The sequence below is a fragment of the Macaca fascicularis genome, chromosome 3 (genome assembly GCF_037993035.2).
Source record: "Macaca fascicularis isolate 582-1 chromosome 3, T2T-MFA8v1.1".
NCBI classification, from domain to species: domain Eukaryota; kingdom Metazoa; phylum Chordata; class Mammalia; order Primates; family Cercopithecidae; genus Macaca; species Macaca fascicularis.
Genome location: NC_088377.1, coordinates 87,140,543 through 87,164,131, shown reverse-complemented (window position 1 = coordinate 87,164,131; position 23,589 = coordinate 87,140,543). Strand labels below are relative to the sequence as shown.

The following is a 23,589-nucleotide window of genomic DNA, read 5'->3' as shown; positions in this document are numbered from 1 at the left end:
ATTATAGAATCTTTGGCTTATTTTTATACCTTGCAGCTTTTAAAACCCAAGCGTCTGCATTTTCCCCATAAGTGAAATTACTCACCAACTCAAACAGGTCTTTTTTTTTTTTTTTTTTTTTGTCCACTATAGCAAAACATTTGGTGGGGGTTGGGGAAAAGAGAAGAAAATTGAATTAATTGGATAACAGGTTTTCTCCTTTTGTGGAGTTATTCGTTCCAACCCCATCTTAGATAATTAGGAATTTGCTTTTTCCAATAATTGGTTTTTGTTTGTTTCTAATGAGAGACTCCAGATAGCTGTTTCATCCTATGCAGTAATTGACAATGGCATGAGACTTACTTTCTCTGATGTAATTTGGTGTTGCTCACAAAACTTGCTAGTGCTGTTGGTTGTTATAAAAATGGTGAAGCAATGATTGGCCTAAATAGGCAGGCAGGCAGGCAGTGTTTTCATGCGCTATGGTAATTTTTATAATTTAGGTATAGTCAAGGTATTTGTTGATTCATGCTTAGCCACACAATTTTCTGTAGTTGTGCACTCATTTGTTTTAAGTTACAATCAAAATAACATCCTGAAATTACATTCCCTGCAAGGCATAATTAACTACTTCTCCTATTTTCCTATAGCCTTTTTGTTCATAGAGCCAAGATAGCATTTCAATATTGAAGTTATCTGAGTTGTAAATGTGCCACAGTCTCCTTATCTAAATATGGGATGAGCTTCTTCAGAACAAGGATATGTTTATATTCATCTCTCCAGCACCTAGCAGTTTGCCTGGTACATCATGTGTTCTCAGAAATGTTTATTGAGTGGATTTCAGGTCATAAAAATGCCCTCTAATTGTATAGGCAGGAGGTAGGTGGGAATCCTTCACTTTGTGAGTCAGCTGGGGGAATCAGAGAGGTTATGTAAGATGCTTAAGGGGGAACCGAGAGCCAGGACTCAAATCCAGGCCTTCTACCACGCTGCCTCTGAGAGAGGCTCCACCCACCCTCAGTGAACAAAAAAACCTGTAGAGAATGAGTTCCTATGCTGTAGGTTTTGGTTATTTATTTTTTCCTTGAATGATCTGGATTATCCATTTTGACAAAATTTATCTGATAACTGCTCTGTTCTGTCTTGCTCTGGCCTTAGAAGGAAACATGACCCAAGCACTCTGTCCTCTAATCCACACTTAAACAGAAGACGTGAGCACCCTTCTGCCCACTGTCTCTCTAAGTCCTGATTCTATCAACTAGAGCTTGCTAGGATGATGGACATGTCTAGGGAATGTCTACTCATTATTTGCTCAAGCAACATTGAACCACTGTAAATGCTTCTGAAATGACCTACAGTTAGACCAGAGACAACCATCCTTCCTGGGCCAGCCAAGCTTGACTGAGTCTCCCAATAGTCAGGTTTCTAGACTAACAGGTGTGACTTACAGACATCAAGACACCTGCTTCTCTCCCATTTACCTGCTTCCTTTTCCATCTGAAAAAACAGGACAAGCTACATTAGGAAACCAGGAAGTTGCAATACCCACATGTCCTTTCTGTAAAGCAATTGTTGGCACATTTGATGTTCACGGACTTTTAGAGAAAACAGTATGAAATGCTGTGTAGGGTTTTCTTCAAGTCACTTTTCCTCTTTGAGGGTTAGTTTCTTCTTCTTTAAAAGTGGAAAGCTGAACCAAGTAATCCCAAAGGTCACTGCTAACATCATCATTCTGTGATTATTTTTGTTGGTTTATTCAGTTGAGCAAATTGAAGGGAGAAAAGGATTAGAAATAATTTAACTTGGCAATATGTAGAGAAGAAATAATTAAGGCTACATGGGTCAGCCTGTGGGTTATCTAATAACTACTTGGAGACTTCTGTTAAAGCTATTCTTTATACATTTCTATAGTAATCCTTTCTTATTTGTAAAACTAAATTTACTATACTGAGGGGAAAGATTTGTGGCATTTCTTTTTCCCAGTGAGGAATGCAGTGGTGGAAAACATATGCAGTCTCCAAAATGTACAAAATGTTTAGAATTTGGGGGTTTAATAGCCAAGGTTCCAAGCATTTTTATTCTCACCACTGAGTATGTTTCACAGCTGAATAACTCTTATGGTCAAAGTGTTCCCTGCAATTCATCCAACAAATTCCCCTTTCAATTTCTCTCTGGTTCCTCATTTTGCTCTTTTTTTCCACTTCTCTAGCTCCACCCAACTTCCTATAACATCCCCCACATGCATAAGCCATATGCCAGTAGTACACTGCCACCCCCCAGCCACCCCACCAAAGGCAGGAGTCAGAGCTTCACAACCTCCTTACTCAGCTCAAGCTTTTCTACTTTCTGAGGTTTATTCATTACCATTGCTTTTCCAAGTTAAGACACAATGAGATATAGAAGCAGATCTAGTTTTTTAACAATTTCGTTTATAGTTTTAGTCTTTTTCTCACAGACTTTCTGACCACCATTTGGAACCTCAATGCCATGCATTTAGGTGTCTTAAAGCCTCTTTAAATATTTTAGGAAGCAAAGCAGCATATTAGTGATTGTATGTATCCCATCTCATAGTGTTTAGATGTGTGGGTATTGGTAAATAGTTGTATTGTTCTGTGACATGGGCACTGTAAGGAGAATGATAATAATGCCATCACTTACTGGCAACATATGACAAAGATCACTAAGCTCCTAGGTCATCTGGATTCCCACAGCAACAAGTGGTATACACTGTTTGCATTATTCGTTCAGAACCCGTACTTTCTCTGATTTATTGGTCTGAAGCGTGATGCATATGGAGGCCTGAAAAATAAGGATGTGGCATACAGACAGGCTCTCCTGGTGTTATCAGGCATCTATACATGTGATGTGCAGGGAGAATTTGGTGGATGGAACTTAAGCCGGTACGAGCGGGGTGGGGGAAGAGCTGGGAAAGGACGCCATCTGTGCCCATGATGACAAATGCCATCATGGAGACTTCATTCGGGGTCCCTTTTATATATTTAGTGAAGCAGATTTTCCATTTCACACTTTCCAGATATATTTGTATTGCACAGATGTCAGGGAAATATCATGTGTGTGAAAGAAAAAAAAGATCAAAATTCACATCCATGGCCAGGGATTGTAATTCAATCATTTTGTCCTGAAACTGACACCCATTTAACGTGCATGGATGTTCCCTGCTTTTGCTTTTGCTTTTGCTTTGGAAGTTCAAGTCAGAGCAGTTTGAGAAACAGAAATCTCAGCCCTACACGTTGTTAAAATTCAGAGACCTAGGTTAAGGGGGAAAAAGATGGGGAGAATAAAATTTAACATATAAGACCTTGCCATCAGTGCCATCAGTACCAGAGCTGATGAAATCAATCAGCAAGTGATTCCTCATCCTCTTTCCTGTAACACACAGATGAGCTGAAGAAACCACAGGATGCAGTCAATAAGTTTTTATCCTCAAAAGGACTTCTTTTTTTCTTTACCGTTATTCATAATTCCTTTTACCATCAAAACTTAAAACTACTTAATGACGTTTTCCCTCTATTTTGAATACAAATTATTTTTGTAGAAATGAGTTTTTTGAAATTGAAAAAAAAAAATCATTTTGAGGATTGTTGCCAGCTTTGTTTCCCCCTGCCCACCCCAGCATTGTCTTTGGTGTCCCCTCTACATGACCAGGCGTAGGACCCACATATAAAGAGGACGATGATAAGGAAATAATTGGCATACAAATGGTACTGTGATATATGACATTTACAAAACCCCTCCCTGACTCCACATCCCCCATGATTGATTTTCTGTTCCCTTTTAAAGAATATGCTTCAAAAAACGTTGTCCCACTGGCCTTCTTCACTCCCTCCATCTCAGCCTCTAAAGACATATTTTATTGTGACATATTTGATTTAGACAAACAACACATTGAACATACATGAAATGCATGAAGCAAAATACAACACACACACACCATGCAGCCTGAGACCAGAAGATTACCGTCTTATTTGAAGCTACTTTTGTGTTTCTGCCCCCTCTCACCTTTTGCCTGTCTTGAGAGCACTTCGATCAGGTATCAGGCACTCGTTCCTGTCACTCCACTCCCTGTTGTCATTAGGGTCACCAACGATCTCTACCTGGTGAAGTACAAGGGCACAGCTTTGCTGATCTCAGCAGCATTTTCCATGGGGGACCACTCTTTCTTTCTTAAGCACCTGGCTTCTTCCAGGATACCAGATTCTCCTGGTATTCCTGCAGCCTCTCTGGCTCTTCTCTTTCAGGCTCTTTGGATGGCCACTGAGTTCCTGCACCTATTGACTTCAACTGAATTTTGACCTCTAAATGCGGGTATGGGGATTCCCCAGGCCTTGGCTCTCAGATTTCTTTCCTTCTTACTTAAATTTCTTCTCTCAACACTGTCTTCATGCTTATGGTTCCAAGTTTATTTCGTCAGCCCTGACTCATTCCCAGAACTCCAGACTTGAAAATGCAACTGCCCAGCATTTCTTCTTGAATGGCACGTAAGCTTAAAATTAACATGTGCAAAACACAACCCCCGATTTTTGCTCCCCAAACGTGCTTCTCTTCTGGTGTCCTCCATCTCTGTCAGGGACAGAGACTCTGTCCTTTCAGTTGTTCAGGTCAAATACCTGTGAGTCCTCCTGATGTTTTTCTCACCCAGATCTAGCTTTTAGTAAATCTCTCTCCTTTCTCTCTCCCTCTCCATCCAGCACACTCATCCCTGTCTAAGCCCCAGTAAGCTTTCCTAACTGTCTTTCTGTAGTCCTTGCCCATCTGCAGTCTGTTCTCTATGTAGCAGCCCAAACGAGCCTTTAAAAATGGAAGTCTTCTCATTCATTCATTCATTCATTCATTCATTCAACAAATACTGTCTAGACATCTGCTGTGTGCCAGGCATTGGTTTAGGTGCTGGGATGTAGCAGTATCACAGTGCAAAAGAGTCACAAGTCCCTGTCCTCCTGGAGTGGACATTGTGTTACTTCTTTGCACATTGCCCTGTTCAGGATGAAACCCAAACTCCTTACTTTGCCTACAGGGCTTGCCTTGCCACTCTCCCAGTCCCCAGTTGTCCTTGCTCTTCCTAGAACATACCAGGTACAAATACTATTCCCTTGACCTGGAGGGATGGTCCCCTAGCCACCCGCATCCTGACCCCCTTTATCAGATATCACGTCCTCAGAAAGACTTATTCTGACCACACACAATGTGCTTTCTTCCATCTGCTTGCTTGCTTTCTTTTTCTTCATACCACTGTGCACCATGCAATTTGTTATATAGTTTCTTGCTTATGTGCTATTATCTGTCTCCCCTTGAACTTGTAATCTCCTTTAGAGCAGGAACCTAGTTGTTTACCCAGTGCCTGGAAGAGTGTCTGTAACATATTAGACACCACACTGAATGTTTGCTGACTGAATGAATGATGTAACAGGTGCTTTCCTTAACCAAAATCCAATCTCAGAACTTTCTCTATGTCCACATTATATTGGATAAATCCCCTTTATTTATTTATTTATTTATTTATTTATTTATGTTTTATTTTTTGAGACAGGGTTTCACTCTGGAACCCAGGCTGAAGTGCAGTGGCATGATCTTGGCTCACTACAACTTCTGCCTCCCAGGCTTAAGTGATTTTTCTGCCTCAGCCTCCTGAGTAGCTGGGAATACAGGTGCACACCACCACACCTGGCTGATTTTTGTATTTTGTGCAGAGATGGGGTTTCACCATTTTGGCCAGGCTGGTCTGGAACTCCTGGCCTTGAGTGATCTGCCCACCTTGGCCTCCCAAAGTGCTGGGATTACAGGTGCAAGCCACCATGCCTGGGCACATAAAACCCCCTTAAAAGCTGCTGGATTAGAGTTTGGATGATATTTTCAGGTCTTGGGATCCTCTGAGTATATATCTTTCCTTTTCCATACACTATTTTTCCCTCCCCTACAAGGAGGGGGCTGGGGGGTCTTCCTGCCTGCCTGGACATTTTGTTGGTCTTGAACCTCCGTGTTTTTCTCCTGGCTGGTGTTCTCTAACAGTTAAAGAGAGTGGCTAGCTTGAGCTTGTCTTTGCTTCCTCAGCACCCAGCAAGTAGCACCCAGCAACTCAATTATTGTTGAGTTGAATCACTTAGTTGTTGCTATTGTTGCTGCTGGGACTTCATAAAAACTGTTCTTTGCCCTCCGATTTCTGCTTCCTCTGGGCCACACTGACTTTGTCATCTTGAATGTGAGCATGTCAGTCCTGTGTTCAAAGCTCTCAGGAGTGGCCAAAGTACTCACAATTCCCTAGGCTGGCATCGTCGGGCTGTAGGCCTTGGCCAGCCCATGTCCCCATACACTCTTTTGACCCTCTGTGGCAGCCAAGCGAATCACTTTCCCATTTCTCCAAACATGTTCTGTGCTTTTCTGTAATTGTGTAAACATATAGTGATATGTAAACATATAGTGATATGTAAAATATCACTATATGTGTAATAAATGATGCTGTTTTCTGCTCTTAGACTCCCCACCCCTCTGTAAATGTAACCATTTTTAAGATCTAGCTTAAACCTTACCTCCTAGCAGAGTCCATCACTCAGTTTCCTAATAGGATATGATTTATCTCCCTACAGAATTCTCCTGGAATGAATATCATTATTTGCTTATTCTTCACTCTCCTGTCTTTCAGCCTCCCTACTAAATGCTGAGCACCTCTAGATTAAGGGCTGTGTCACACTTCTCTTAGTATTCCTGAAAATACTTGTCCCAGTATCTGCCTCAGCAGGTACTTCTTTCTCCGAATGTGAAATGAGCTCAAGGAGCAACCTAACAGTTGAGAAGGGCTGCATTTCGTTGCTTCTAGAATGCTGTACGCCATGTATGTATCCACAAAATGCGTACCACAAACGTAAGTAGAAAGTTAGAAGAGGTGCACTCCACAAGGACAGATTTGTATTTGTTTGTTGATTCTCTAAGGACAAAGAACAGTGCTCTTCACTCAGTAACCATTTAAAGAATGAATGAAGTACATAGCTGGCATCTTAAATTTCTAATACCCTTGTTCTATAAATGAGCAAAGCCGAGGACTGCAGAGCTTTCCCAGGTTCACAGGGTCAGAGGTAGAGCCCGGTTTTCCACAGCGTGAATCCCGTCTTTCTCCTGATCGCCACCCCTGCCATGAATAGTGTCAGACCTGAGTAAGAATTGCCCCAATAACTCTTTCCAGGTGATGCTCACTAGTGTTAGTTTCTTACCAATATCTGAGAAGCTTCCTTCTTTAGGCAAGGTCTAATTTTTAGATCATCTGAAAGAAGCAAGAGTAGAAACTGCAGAATTTCAAAGGACTCAGAGACCCAGAAAGGGGGGTTTATTGGCAGTGCTCCTCTCCTGCTTTAGGAACAGCTTTTAACAGCAAGTAGCAAACTTTTTGATGAGACCTCTCTCATAGGAACTTTGCAAGCACTCTCCACCCTGTTGTCTCAATGAAGTAAAATTTATCTTTCTTAGAAACATACATTCAGATCGTGGTGTGACATCCTTGGGAAAAATAGTGGAAATTCACAAACTGTTATTTTCTCCTTTTTCCCAGGAAAGGGGAAAAATATCACTATATGTATAATAAATGTTAAGCTTCAAGATTCTAAAGAGAAATTTGACCAAGGGACTACTAAATCACAAATCTAAAAAAAAAGTCCTGTATATCTATACAAAAATATGTATAAATCTACCTACACATATACGTAACATATATAAACACATGCATAGAATTTTTAAAATGCTGGTTAATTATTTTCAAGTAATTTTCAGTTACTTATTTATTCCAAAAACATTTCTTGAGCTATTATGTGAAAAGCATTTAGGTTCTTTTGTGTTTGAGATTTTTCCATCTAGACAAAAATCTGCTTATGGTTAAAGGTGAAAATGTCCAAAGACAAAGCAGAATTAAATCCCTCCCATGCAGAAACATCTAATTTGAGAAGGCAAATTGAAAAACTTGTAGCCTTGGCCGGGCGCGGTGGCTCAAGCCTGTAATCCCAGCACTTTGGGAGGCCGAGACGGGCGGATCACGAGGTCAGGAGATCGAGACCATCCTGGCTAACACGGTGAAACCCTGTCTCTACTAAAAAAAATACAAAAAAACTAGCCGGGCGAGGTGGCGGGCGCCTGTAGTCCCAGCTACTCGGGAGGCTGAGGCAGGAGAATGGCGTAAACCCGGGAGGCGGAGCTTGCAGTGAGCTGAGATCCGGCCACTGCACTCCAGTCTGGGCGGCAGAGCGAGACTCCGTCTCAAAAAAAGAAAAGAAAAACTTGTAGCCTTTAAGGGTGATTATTTTATTTTTCGCACTATTCATGGAGAAGCTATTTTGTACCAGACGCTGGGCTGGGGGCCGTTACCACGATGAATGAATCCACAGCGCATTTCTTGTCTTTACAGGGTGAGCTCCTCAATTTTACAATATTGCTTCCGGAGGAGCTACTCACAGTTCGGTCATTAAACAGAACATTGCCCTTGTCAGGAGCTTAGAAATCATCGTGACAATCTTGGCTTAAACTTAATTTTACTAAAACTGAGTGTGCCTGCCGTTGACCTTGGGTCCCTTAGGGCCAAGGCACCAGGTCCACTTCCCAACAGACCACCGGTGTAGGAACCTGCTCCCCTGTGACCCTGGGCTTTGACATAAGTTGCCTTTTTCCAGGGGATCTAGAGAATCTTCTGGAGCAGGGAGCATTTTCTGTCTAAATATTCCATATGGACTTTAATGAACAGCTGTGTCAAGGGACATTCTGAGGTTCAGATTTGGCCTGAAAGTCAAGTTTCTGTGGTTTTGCCTGGTCAGGACCCATGCACAGAATGAATGAACTGGCTTGGTGCACATAATTAGCAGGTGGATGAGGCCAGGGTGGCAGATGTTTCTAGACCACACTGGACAGGAGCCCCAGGCCCTCTTGCCTGCCTGATGCTATGGAGTAGTGGTACCATAGCCCTTCCAACGGGGTGGGCTGTGGGCTGGGAGGGGAGGCTGGAAGACCAGGCCCTCCTCTCCAGAAGTCTGTGTCCTGCTCTCAGTTAAATGGCACATATTGCCTTATTCTAGAATGTGTTTTAGTTTCTTGGAGAAAGCATTGAATGAACCATTTAAGCTATATAGAGATAGCTGGGGGATTATGGCAAGAGATAAAACAAATCTAAACCCAAATTGTATCTACAGGTGTGGGAGTGATTGGGGGTGGATAGGAACTGGAGGGAAGCATCAAGCTCTAAGATAGAAAACCTTCAGTCTGTGCTCCTGACTCTTTCAAGTGTTCATTTGTGTCTACTAAACGATGTAATCAACGTGCTATTTTTATAGAAATATGAAACTTTGTGGTAGATATTTTTTTCTTCATTGTTAGAACTCCTGCCTTTGAAATTTCATTTTAGAGGCAAAAGAGAGTGAACGGCTTTGCTTTTACATTTAGCACATGTTGGTATAAATTTGCAAATGGCTTTTGAGGGATCCAGGTATTTTATTTTTCAAATCTGTTTTTTCAAAGTGCTATTAGCAGGTGGAACTCATGACTTCAGGCAGTTTTCAGGCAATGAGCTCAGTGAGATTTGAAAATTAGCTAAGCCATTTATAGATTCATAGGATGCTGTCTGGGTAAAGAACCTAAGCCACGGTCCCATTCAACCCACTCATTTTCCACACAGTGAAACACGTTGTGAGCACCCATCTCCCAGGGCCACAGAACTTGCATTTGTTAAACCTAAAAGAGGAACCTGCCTCTGAGCTTGCGGTCTCATGCTCTGCAGCACCTTTTGCTAGCTCTCTTCAGGAGCTGTCCTCCGGGTGCAGGCCGGTGGCGTCAACGATCGAGGTGCAAAATCAGCGCTGGGGTAGGGGACTGGGAGTAGCCAGGAGCTCACGCTGGTTGCTCCTTATCTTCAAGCCCATTATTAACAGTATTGCTAGTTCTTCAGATTTTTCTGAGAAAACCAAAAGATTGGGTTTTTAAGATAATTTTATAGTTTTAAGATTTTTTTCTCATTGGATTTAATGATTTTACAATAAATACTCAGTGGGCCAAACCAAGTATAACTGTAAGTCTCCAATTTGCAACCTCTGCTACAGGAAAACTGTGCTTTCAGAATGCCTTAGTTTGGGGTATTATACCAAATACCATAGACTGAGTGGCTTATAAACAACAGAAATCTATTTCTTACAGTTCTGGAGACTGGAAGTCCAAGACTGGGGTGCCAGTGTAGTCCGGTTCTGTAAGAGCCCCCTTCTGGGTTGCAGGCTGCTGACTCTTGCACCTTCGCTTGGTGGAAAGAGGGCTAGAGAGCGTTCTGGGGCTTCTTTTATAAGGGAACTAATGCCATTTGTGAGGTCTCTAGCCTAATGACCTAATTACCTTCAAAGGTTTCTCCTCCAAGTATCATCACACTGGGAGTTAGGATTCCAACCTGCGAATTTGAGGGGTGCAAACATTCAGTCCCTAACAAAGGATTTCTATGAATGGAAAAAGACCATGATCATGGCTTCGAATAACTAAAACCTGAATGTGGCAGAGGGGCTTGGCACATCCTGACTTGCTCTGAGTCCAGAATGAAAAGTAGCGGGTAGAAGATTTTGACTCAATAACAATATATATTTTCTATTACTCAGACTTATTCAAGAAGAGTGAGGCATTAATATGTAAGTTGCCATTGAGTGGAGCCAAGCAGCCGTTGTAGGGGAAGCTGGAAAGGTCTCTGCTGGATGAAGGCTGGTCCTGTCCCATCCTGGAGAGGTGAACCCATAACTTCCTCAGTCTAAGCTGCAGGAGAACTTGCTTTCTAACCTGGCTTTGCAGTCATTCTGAAAACCTCCAGCTGCCTCAACATGCTGTGGGAAATGGTCCAAAAGCTTTGGGGGACAAAATCCATTTAAATGCAAGTTATGCATATATGTGAGTTTGTTCTCACTTTTTTTGTTTGTTTTGTTTTGTTTTTACTCACCACTGTACTGACACGTACAGTTTCATTATTATTTAAATGAAACGCTACCAGCTTGAGTCTCCTTGGATTCTGAGGGATTGCTCCTTCCCTTCTTCTATAATTGTTCTATTTTCTCTTGTCCATAAAGCATAGTGCAAACCTTCTTCATCTTCTACATCTCTTCCCCACCACTAGAAAAATTCCTCTCTTTACTTTATTTTTGCTACAACACCTTAAAAATGTTATTTTGAAAATATAACTCGTATATATCATTGTCCAAAGTAAGGGTCTGCAAACCGAATTGGCGGGCCTCCTGTTTTCGTAGACAAGGTTTTATTAGAACACAGTCATGCCAGTCATTTACAACGTGATTAAAGCTACTGCCACGCTACAGTGGCAGAGCTGACTAGTTAAGACAGAGACCGTAAGACCCACAAAACTTGACATGTTTGCTAACTAGCCCTTTAAGAAAAAATGGACCTAACCGCTGATTTATATGAAAACAAATATACAGGCATACCTCGTTTTATTGCATTTCACTTTATTGCACTTCCACAGACATTGCATTTTTCTTACAAATTGAGGATTTATGGCAACCCTGAGTCCAGCAAGTCTGTCGGTGCTGTTTCTTCCAACAGCATGTACTCACTTAGTTTCCGTGTTTCACATTTTGGCAATTCTTATAATATTTTAAGCTTCTTTATTATTATATCTGTTATGGTGATCTCTGATCAGTGATCTTTGATGTTACTAATGTAATTGCTTTGGGGCACCAGGAACTACACACATATAACATGGCGAACTCAATCAGTAAATGTGGTGTGTGTTCTGACTGTTCCACCCATCGGCCATGCCCTCATCCCTCTTCCTTGCCTCAGGCCACCCTATTCCCTAAGACACAACAATATTGAAATTAGGCCAATAAATAACTTAAGTGTTCAAGTGGAAGGGAGAGTCCCATGTCTCTCACTTGATATCAAAAGCTAGAAGTCATTAAGCTTAGTGAGGAAGGCATGTCAAAAGCCAGACAAGTCAAAAGCTAAGCCTCTTGCACCAGTTAGCCAAGTTGTGAATGCAAAGGAAAAGTTCTTAAGGAAATTAAAAGTGCTACTCCAATGAACTCATGAATGGTAAGAAAACAAACAGCCAGCTGGGCAAGGTAGCTCATGCCTGTAATCCCAGCACTTTGGGAGGCCAAGGCAGACAGATCACCTGAGGTTGGGGGTTCGAGGCCAGCCTAATCAACATGGAGAAATCCCGTCTCTACTAAAAATACAGAATTAGCCAGGTGTGGTGGTGCATACCTGTAATCCCAGCTAATTGGGAAGCTGAGGCAGGAGAATTGCTTGAACCCGGGAACTGGAGGTTGTGGTGAGCCGAGATTGCACCATTGCACTCCAGCCTGGGCAACAAGAGCAAAACTCCATCTCAAAAAAAAAAAAAAAAAAAAGGGAAAACAAACACCCTTCTTGCTGATATAAAGAAAGTTTTCGTGGTCTTGGATAGAAGATTAAACCAGCCACACAGCATTCCTTTAAGCTAAAGCTTAATCCAGAGCAAGTCCCTAATTCTCTCCAATTCTGTGAAGGCTGAGAGACATGAGCAAGCTGCAGAAGAAAAGTCTGAAGCTAGCAGAGGTTGGTTCATTAGGTTTAAGGAAAGACACTATCTTCAAATATAAAAGTGCAAGATGAAGCAACAAGTGCTGATGGAGAAGCTGCAGCAAATTGTCCAGAAGATCCAGGTGAGATCATTGATGAAGGTGGCTACATTAAACATAGATTTTCCTTTTTTTTTTTTAAAGACAGGGTCTTGCTGTGTTACTCAGGCTAACAGGTGGTAGTGTGATCAGAGCTCACTGCAACCTCGGCTTCCTGGGTTCAAGTGATCCTACTGCTTCAGCTTCCTGAGTAGCAGGAACCACAGGTGCGCACCACCACATTGGGCTAATTTTTTTATTTTTTTGTAGAGATGAGGTTTCACTATGTTACCCAGGCTGGGCTTGAACTCCCGGGTTCAAGCAATCCTCCCACCTCAGCCTCCCAAATTGTTGGGATTACAGGCATGAGCCACCACACCTGGCCAAAAATAGATTTTTCAGTGCAGATAAAACAACTTTCTATTGGAAAAAGCTGCCACATAGGATTTTCATAGCTAGAGAAAAGTCAGTGCCTGGCTTCAAATCTCCAAAACATATATTGACTTGCTTGTTAGGGGCCAATGCAGCTGGTGACTAAGTTGAAGCCAATGCTCATTTACCATTTGAAAAATCCTAGGGCCCTTAAGAATTATGCTAAATCTATTTTGCCTGTGCTCTATAAATGGAACAATGAAGCTTGAGTGGCAGCACATCTGTTTATAGCATGGTTTACTAAATATTTAAACCCACTTAGAAAAAAGATTCCGTTCAAAATATTACTGCTCATTGACAATGCACCTGGTCACCCAAGAGCACTGATGAAGATATACAAGGTGAATGTTGTTTTCATGCCTGCTAAGATAACCCATTCCGCAGCCCATGGATCTAGGAGTAATATTGACTTTCAAGTCTTATTATTTAAGAAATACACTTCTTGATGCTATAGCTGCTGTAGATAGTGATTCTTCTGCTGGATCTGGGCAGAGTCCATCGAAAACCTTCTGGAAAGGATTCACCATTCTAGGTGCCATTAAGAACACTTGAGGTTCATGAGAAGAGGTCAGAATATCAACATTAACAGGACTTTGGAAGACGCTGGTTCCAACCTTCATGGATGATTTTGAAGGGTTCAAGATCTCAGTGGAGGAGGTCACTGCAGATGGAATGGAAATAACAACAGAACTAGAATTGGAAATGGAACCTGATGATGTGACTGAATTGCTGCAATATCGTGATAAAACTTTAACAGATGAGGAGTTGCTTCTTTTGGATGAGCAAGGAAAGTGATTTCTTGAGATGAAATCTATTCCTGGTGAAGATACTGTGAACATTGTTGAAATGACAACGAAGGATTTAGAATATTACATAAACTTAGTTGATAAAGCAGCAGCAGGGTTTAAGAGGATTGACTCCAATTTTGAAAGAAGTTCTATTATGGGTAAAATGCTATCAAACAGCATCACATGCTACAGAGGAATCTTTTGTGAAAGGAAGATTCAGTCGATGGGGCAGACTTCATTGTTGTTTTATTCTAAGAAATTACCACAGCCACCCAACCTTCAGCAATCACTACCCTGATCAGTCAGCAGCCATCAACACTGAGGCAAGACCCTCCACCAGAAAAAAGACTGTGACTTGCTGAAGGCTCAGATAATTGTTCAGATATCTTAGCATATTTTTGAAATTAAGGTGTGTGCATTATTTTTCTAGACATAATGCTATTGCACTGCTAATAGACTATACTATAGTGTAAACATAACTTTTATATGCACCAGGAAAGCAAAAAATTTGTATGATCCATTTTGTTGAGATAGTCACTTTATTGTAGTGGTCTGGAACTGAACCTGCAATATCTCTGAGGTATGCTTATATTAAACAGGTAATTGAAAAACAAAAACAAAAAGGATAAAGGATAAAATAACCATCTGTAATGCAATGACTAGCTGGACAAACCACTGGTGTCTTAATTTCCTCTAACCTTATACAGTTGTCCCTTGGTATCCATGGGGGATTGGTTCCAGGACCTCCTGTGAATACCAAAATCTATAGATGCTCAAGTCCCTGGTATACGATGGTGTAGTATTTGCCCATAAGCTACATACATCCTCCCGTATACTTCAAATCATTTCGAGATTACTTATAATACCTAATATAATGTGCATGCTATGTAAACAGGTGTTATATTATTTAGGGAGTAATGAGAAGAAAAAGTCTGTACATGTTCATGTAGATACAATTTCTTCTCAAATATTTTCTTTTTTTTTTTTTTGAGATGGAGTCTTGCTCTGTCCCAGGCTGGAGTGCAGTGGTGCAATCTCGGCTCACCGCAACCTCCGCCTCCTAGGTTCACACCATTCTCCTGCCTCAGCCTCCTGAGTAGCTGGGACTACAGGCGCCCGCCACTACACCTGGCTAATTTTTTGTATTCTTTAGGAGAGACGGGGTTTCACTGTGTTAGCCAGGATAGTCTCGATCTCCTGACCTCGTGATCCGCCCGCCTTGGCCTCCTAAAGTGCTGGGATTACAGGCGTGAGCCACCACGCCCGGCCTCTTCTCAAATATTTTCAATCTGCAGTTGGTTGAATCTACAAATGCAGAACTTTTGGATAAGAAAGGCTGATTGTATCCATTGCAATATTGAAATCACACCATAAATACAATTTTTTAAAACTTTGACTTAGATAATTCTAGGTGTGATTTTACACTCCAAAACACCTATGTTCATTTAGCAAACTATTAGATGCATTTTCTTCCCAGAGATTTTTTGACATTGTATATGTATATATTACAGGTTGAGTATCCCTTACCAAAGTACCTGGGCTTAGAGTGTTTCAAATTTTGAAATAGTTGCATATACACAATGAGGTATCTTGAGGCTGGAACCCAAATCTAAACATGAAATTCATTTATGTTTCATGTACACCTTATACACATATCCTGAAGGTAATTTATACAATATTTTTGGTAATTTTATACATGAAACAGTCTGTGCACATTGAACCGTCAGAAATCAAGGGTGTCACCATCTCAGGCACCCATGTGGACAATCTGTGGGTGTTTGACATCACCATCATTCCTGACTCAGAATTTGTATGCTACAAATAAAATGATAAGTAATCATTTTCTTACATATATTCGTACTTCAGTACTCAACAGTAAAACAATATGGTGTATCATTAATATAGTGATAAGCAATGTGTTCCAGGTAACCAAGCAACACAGTAACATCACCAGAATACCTGTATCAGCTGTTAGACAGCGACAACAAGCAGGAGCGGGCTGGATCAATTGTGTGTGGTGCGCCTGCATTTTGACTGTGACCTGGCACATTAGGGCCACTGTGGAATTTTCCACTTGTAGCATTATGTCAGCGTTTAAAACGTTTCAAATGTTGCAGTATTTCAGACTTCTGATTTGTGGATTAGAAATGCTCAACCTGTATTTTATTAATAACTGGGTATATAATAATCTACTTAGTACTTTGTGTATATGTGTGTATCTATTATGCATTGATTATTTAGTGTGGCACTTTACTGTATGTTTTATATATAAAATTTTATTTGGCCAGGCATGGTGGCTCACGCCTGTAATCCTAGCATTTTGGGAGGCCAAGGAGGGTGAATCACTTGAGATCAGGAGTTCAAGACCAGTCTGGCCAATATGGTGAAACCCCATCTCTACTAAAAATACAAAAATTATATGGGCGTGGTGGCACACGCCTGTAATCCCAGCTACTTGGGAGGCTAAGGCAGGAGAATTGCTTGAACCCAGGAGAGGAGGTTGTGGTGAGCCGAGATCTCGCCACTGCACTCCAGTCTGTTGCACTCTGGGCAACAGAGTGAGACTCTGTCTCAAAATAAAAATTTTTTTCTTTTATTTAATCCTTCCAAGTTTGTGTGGGAAGTATTATTAACTTCAATTTACAGATGGGAGTACTGAGACCTGAAGTGTTTCTATGGCTTGACCAGCTCACATAGCTGGGCTTTCCAATGACCAACCCTGCATTTTCAGCCTTTCACTTATTACTGGACACTGAAGCTAAATGTACCTTTTTTTTGTTTTTTGTTTTTTTTTTGAGAGGAGTGGATATTAGAAACATTGAATTGATTAATACAGTGTACACAAATCATTGACAGCATTTTTTTTAGTATTTCCATAGAAATGATTCTCAAAAGCAGAACTGATGAATCAAAAGGTACACTGGGGTTTCCTCAAACATACTGAAGAATGTGGCTTTTTAGGAAAGTTGTAACAACATATATTGTATTCTAACCCTCTATGAAGGTGCCAGAGTACCTTCAGTGCTGAGTACTATGATTTAAACCCTTTTAGTTTTACTCTTTTGCCGAGGGAAGAGGGATACTGGAGGTGGGCTCTTTGCAGGTAGGTGCAGCCAGGTGACTCCTGAGAGTGGCGTCTGGGAAAGACGTTGTTTTCCTGATAAGAAGGGACATTTTCAGTTGTCACAAGTGTTCACCTTGTGTCTTTCTGTGTCCTCCTGCTGTCTTGTGATCGAGGATTGAAAGCTGCATGCTGAGGACTCCACATGGAGGGAAAGGTGGCCTGGGAGCCTGGGTTACAAGGGCATCAAGTGGGGAAAATACCCAGTTTAGTGAAACCTCTGTTGTTAGGTTCAGGTGCAAAGGCAAATGCAATCCTATCCACTGCTGTTTTCTCTGACTCCTAGTGAAAGGATCATGTTTGTATCTCATTTTCTGCAAATTCTCTGTACTGGTACTTTGCATTTCCACACGGCCCCTCACAGTGCCCCCTCCAAAGTAAGGTTTTGGTATTTCTCTTGCCAATTTGAATTAAGTCTATATATTATAGATATTAACTATCATTTTTGATGCAGTTTAAGATGTGTCTTTTAGTTTTATTTATGATGACTTATTGGTTAAAATAGTGAGCTTCAGATGTCTCTATCAAAAAGTACAATTTATCTTCACAGTTACTAACAGGGACAAATTCCTATTCCTCCATAATCTTGCACTTAATTGTCTTATCATCGAATGGATCTCCCCTGAATCTACATTGGGGGTTGCAAAATGGTAACTCTACAATCATATAATTCCCTTCACATTCATTAGCAGTCATTCTTCTGTAAACAAGAGTTTTCCTTCTCTCTCTCTCTCTTTCTCTCTCTCCTTTCCCCCACCCCTCCCTTTGGGGGAAGAGAGTCACTGGGTTCTTAAGGATTTTTACTTACTCAGCGTGATATAATCATTTACAATCATTATTCTTTCTGGTGCTCAAATTAACCCAATTTTGCCCAGTGAGTGCCTTTTATATTATCTCTAACACAAGAAATTGAGTGCTTACATTTTTCTTTAATTCTTGACTCTTCTTGCTTCCTTCTTTCCACCCTCCTGCTCTCTTCCCCTTCCTCTGTTCCTTCCTTCCTTCCTCCCTTCTTTTCTTCTTCAGTTGGAGGTGGGAGGTGCTTATAACATTGGCTAAAATTAGAATGATAATAAATACTAGTGGTGAAAGAAGACTTCTATTTAGCTCTTGTCTTTAATTAAGCTGGATTGAGTTTTTCATTATTAAATAATAAGGGCTATTTGTTTCAGTTTTTTTAATAAGAAAGAAAGATGGTTCTATTTCTAGTTTTGTTGGTGTTTTAAATCATGTCTAAACATTGAATTTGGGGGAATTTACTGAAGTTAACTAGTGTGTTTTTTCCTTTGATCTAATGAAATGATCAATTACATTAATAAGTTTCCTAGAATTAAACTATATTTACAGTCTTCAAATACACCCAACCTGAACACTATTTTTTCAATTCTGTGATGACTCAATATGTTTAGTTACATATATATAGATATACTTACATATGAACCATATACACATTTATATATAAATGAATAAATAAGATTGGTCTGCGTTTTTATTATACTATGTATTTAAAATTTATAAAATGAATTGGTAAACTTTTTAAATTCTCCTGGGAAATGAATAGCATGTTGTGATTATTATTCCCTGGAAAATCTCCTTGGGCTTTATGCCTTTTTCTGTATCAATCTGATAAATTAATTCATTAATCTTATGGTTATTGGTGTCTTTAGTTTTTATTTCTAGTTGAGACAAATAAATTATCTTTTCCTAGAAAATTATCTATTTTTCTAAATTCAAGTTTTTGACCATTTTCCTTTTATAGTTTCCTGTTTATTAGTAGCTTTAATTTCTTTCATTGTTGTTTTTACATTTTACATTTCTCTCTCTTTCTCTGTTCCTTCCTTACTCCTTTCCTTACTCTTTCCCTCTCTTGCTCCCTGTTTTTCAAATAAGATTAGTTGTAAATGTGTCTATTTTATTGTTAATAATTTTAAGCCATTCTTTTCTGCTAAGTCTAGATTTAGCTTAAGAATTCTTCTCAACAGAGAGCTGTACATTGTCACATGTAGGCTAGGAGATATAGCTGTGTCCATCTTTGGCAAATATAATTAGTCACAAGGCCTCTCTAACTTGTTCAAACTTACCTAAACTATGCTTTTTTATAGCCCAAGTGTCTCATTCTTAAATTGTAAGAATAAATTTGTGGCCGAGCACAGTGGCTCAAGCCTGTAATTCCAGCACTTTGGGAGGCCAAGGTGGGTGGATCACCTGAGGTCAGGAGTTTGAGACCAGCCTGGCCAACATGACAAAACCCTGTCTCTACTAAAAATGCAAAACTTAGCTGGGCATGGTGGTGCATGCCTGTAATCCCAGCTACTCTGGAGGTTGAAGCAGAAGAATCGCTTGAACCCGGGAGGCGGGGGTTGCAATGAGCCGAGATTGTGCCATTGCACTCCAGCCTGGGTGATGGAGTGAGACTCTGTCTCAGAAGAAAAAAAAAAAAAGAATAAATTTGTTTTAAAATATGAATGGAATGAGCTTCCCACCTATAGATTTTTGGGAAAGTCTATGTTTAAGTGTTTTTCTATTTAAATTTAAATTTAATTTTTTTAAAGACAGGGTCTTGCTCTGTCCCCAAGGCTGGAATGCAGTGGGGCAGTCAAAACTCACTGCAGCTTTGAACTCCTGGGTTCAAGCAATCCTCCTGCCTCAGCCTCCTAAGTAGTTAGGACTACAGGCATGCACCACCATACTGTGCTTCTGCAGGTTTTTAAGTGGCATATCTTTCAATATTTGGGGGAATTTTTTTCTTACTTTAATAAATAGTGTTTTGTCTGTGACTATCATTTTTGTGTTGTGACTTTTTCCCCAAGATTCTTGACATATTATTTTACCTTTGGTGATCATGGAGAAGTCTGAGGGCAGCCTAAATTTAAATGCTTTGTAGATAATCTGGATTGTTTTTCTACTTGGGTACATTTAAGAGTTTTAAAAAATGTATCAGAGCATTTTGCTAAAATGTCTAGGTATATAGGTTTTTGCTTTTATTAACTTTACCTGAAACATGAAGAATTCTGATTTGCGTACTCAGCGAAGGAAAATCTTTACTTATTATATTTTTGCATATTGATTCTTCCCCCTATGGTACTGTATTTATCTCAGGGATGTTGTTACAGGCTGTTGTCTATCTACCAATATCTTCTCTCTCTTTTTTCACTTACTAACAGGACCATGACTTAATTTGGGAATGGTCTCTTCTTAACAGCTTTATCTCCCAGTCTTCCTTACAGGGAGGGGGTAGTTATATGACATATTTGAATCTAATGAGATAAATTTGGAAGCTGCCAGGTGAAGCTCCTGAGAATGCTCTTTAAGCAGGGAATGACTCATCTGACATGCTACATCCACCTCTGACTCTTCCTCTGTTAGGTCTGGAATGTGATTGTGATGGCTGGAGTGCCAGCAGCCACATTGGAAGTTGGGGAGGAGGGCCACACACTAAATTTGATGGAGTTAGGGCTAAAAAAAAAAATAGCCTGGGGTTTTTAGAACATCACGTAGCTGCCCTACCATCCCAGATCTGTCCATCTCTGGACTTCTTACCACACAAGAGAAAATAAATATTTCTCTTGACTAAGGAAATGCTCATGGTTTGTTTGGTCAATGTCTGAACAAAACAACTTCTCTTATAAACTAATAAAGGTAAATTATCCATCTACACCTATCATCTTTTCATGCATAGCTTTTTCCTTTGACCCATTCTTTCATATTCTTAAAGAGCTTTTTATTCCTTTTTGATACCTCTAATTTGCATTTTCACTCCAAAGCAGATTTTGTTTCTATTACTTTTAATTTTCATGCTGGAAAGATAATAGCTCTAATCCCCTATTTGAGTTATATCTTTTTCCATTTCAACTTGTGTTTCATTTTGTTTGATTTCTGAATTTAAGTTTTTTCTAAAATCAAGATTATTAAGTTATTTTTCACATCATTTCTCACCTGATTTCACAAGGCCTTTTATGCTTTTATGACATTTTATTCAGGATGCAAAATAGATACCATTTATACTTTTTTTTACTATTCACTGGTAGCTCCTTTTCAAACTGTGATTTTCCCCGAATCCTTAGAATTGCACTCCCCTATCTGTATTAAACTTTTTTTTTTTTTTTTCAGTTTATTCACCTTTGGACAGTAAAACAATCCAGGCTGATATTTACTAAATTATTAGAGGAACCTAGTCCTGTCTCTATGTGGGTTCTGCCAGAATCAGAGGCGCCTGATACTACTATAGACAGGATGAGGACTCTAGACCCTGCCAAATTTTAATGCTTAGTTGGCACTTATCTATTGAGGCACATCTCCTAGGGCTTATTTTGAATGAGTAGATACTCAAAGCTGTTATATGTGTTTCTCTCATGACTGGAGCAGGGGTTGTTTCCTGGGTAATAATATAAGAGGATGCACTTGCAGGGCTCTTTAGCTCTTCATTCCCAAAGGGGGCCAATTCCAGCCCCAGGGCTGAGAGAGCATGCTCCTTCCTCAGCTGGGTTGAAATTACAGGGAGGTTCTCTCATCTCCCAAAGGGTGTAGAACGAGACTGCTTAGGAAGGAGAGCTGGCAGAAACGGATCACCTCTGGAAGCACTGCCTCCACAATGGAGAAATGACAACCCATTTTCTGGCAGTGTGTGGCTGTGGTCTCAGCCTCATATCTGAAATAGGGTGGTAGGCTACAGGTGGAAGATTTCCAGCCCGTTTTCTTCTAAATTACCCCCTCAACAGATCACAGTTCTGCAATCCAGCCCATCCACACTGCAGATAAGAGAACTTTCTCCCAGGGAGCTGCAAAACATTGGTTAGCATTAGCAATTCTCAGTGCTGTGCCTTAGGGAGCATTACAGTCAATGTACAGTCCACTCTCACCTGTTCTGGTGGTGGCCCACCCTAGCCCAGGATGTTTCCAACCTAAGTCTGATCCCACTGCTTTCAAGGCATTTCAACTGAGAAACCTTTTATTAGCTCAAGTTTAATATGCCCAAAGCCAAATGTATGACTTTTCCTGGTAATGACATTTTAATTCTCCTTGCCCTTAAAACTTGTAGTTAAGCAACTAGACCCACTGTCCAAGTCAACCTGTTAGAGTTAAGCAATAAGACACAGATGTTATCACCCAAATACCCTTAAGGTAATCCAGAATTCCACTTTCTCTCCTTTCCATTCTTACTTTTGCCACATGTGTGGGGGGTTCCATCACTTCATGTCTGAATCACCAAAGGAGCACTCCTGCTCGTCTCCTCTGCATCTCCTCTCTGCTTCCTCCCAGCAGGCATGTCAATCCCAGGGTGATGCTTTCAGCAGAGCCTCAGTCATGCTACCCTTAGCTGAGGAGCTGCTGTCTCTTCCCTGTGATCTGTGGCATCGGGTTCCAAGACCATGATTGAATGGCCTAGGCCCTCCAGAGTTGTGGCCCACATTCATCATCCATCCAGTATTCCTTCCTGCCTCTCTAAAATGGATACTCATCTCATCAGTAGATTCCACACATTCCATTCTATATTTATCCTCAACCCTTAGACTTTTTAAAAAATGATATCTTTTCTGCCTGGAATGCTTTCTGCCTTCTTTTCTTTCTTTCTTTTATTTTTATTTTATTTTATTTTTTATTTGAGACATGGTCTTGCTCTGTTATCCAGGCTGGAGTGCAGTGGCACAACCACAGCTCACTGCAATCCCCTACCTCCTGGGCTCAGGTGATCCTCCCACCTCAGCCTCCCAAGTAGCTGGGACTACAGGCATGTGCCACCATGCCCAGCTCATTTTTGTATTTTTAGTAGAGATAGGGTTTCACCGTGTTGCTCAGGCTGGTCTCGAACTCCTGAGCTCAAGTGATCTGCCTGCTTTGGCCTCCCAAAATGCTGGGATTACAGGCATGAGTAATCATGCCCAGCCACTTTCTGCTTTCTTGATCACCCATTTAGATCTTACTCCCTCCCAAAGATGCAGCTCAAATCCAGACGTCATATTATTCTGACCAACACTTTTTTTTTTTTTTTTTAAGATTCTGGCCATTATATACTGAATAAGAGACATACACATTTGGAAATGATTTCAATGGCTTTGTTTGTAACTTCTTTTGCATCTCTCTCATTTACGTGTGTGATTCCTCAAAATAATGTTCAATAAATAGATGCTATAAAAGTCAGAATAATAACCCTCGAATTATTTTCTCTAGCTATAAAAGTCAGAATAATAACCCTCCAACTTGGAGAGGTAATGAAAGAAGATGTTTTCTCAGTGGTTGGAATTGCTGCTGCCTGTACTGGCATAACCCAGTTGTTCAGGAACTATTGGATACTGGTGAAGATATCATTTCAACTTTACATTTTCTCGGCTTATGTAGTCAATGGTTTAATCTATGCTGATGATTAAATATCTCTTTATTAAAAACATGAGTTTTTTGTTTTGTTTTTGTGTCTATTTTTCCTTTTTAGTTCCTAAAGCACAGATCGCTCCAGCACCGCCAGTAAATTAATTAGGAACCACCAGGTAGTTTTATTCTGGGAGTAGGAGTTGAGGGTCGCTTTGGGGGAGTTCATTGTCGTGTCCTTTCTTCCACATTTTTCAAGTGTTGTTATAAAACATCTTGCTTTTCTGTCTGGATATGTACTTGCCTGCCTGGTCTATTTACCACCCCTATAGAATCA

At 40.5% G+C, this 23,589-nt stretch overlaps 1 protein-coding gene across 15 annotated transcripts in view; it reads left to right on the top strand.

The window, feature by feature from the left end:
* HECW1 (HECT, C2 and WW domain containing E3 ubiquitin protein ligase 1) overlaps positions 1 to 23,589 on the top strand; it is a 464,113-nt gene that overhangs the window by 2,523 nt on the left and 438,001 nt on the right. The window lies entirely within an intron of this gene.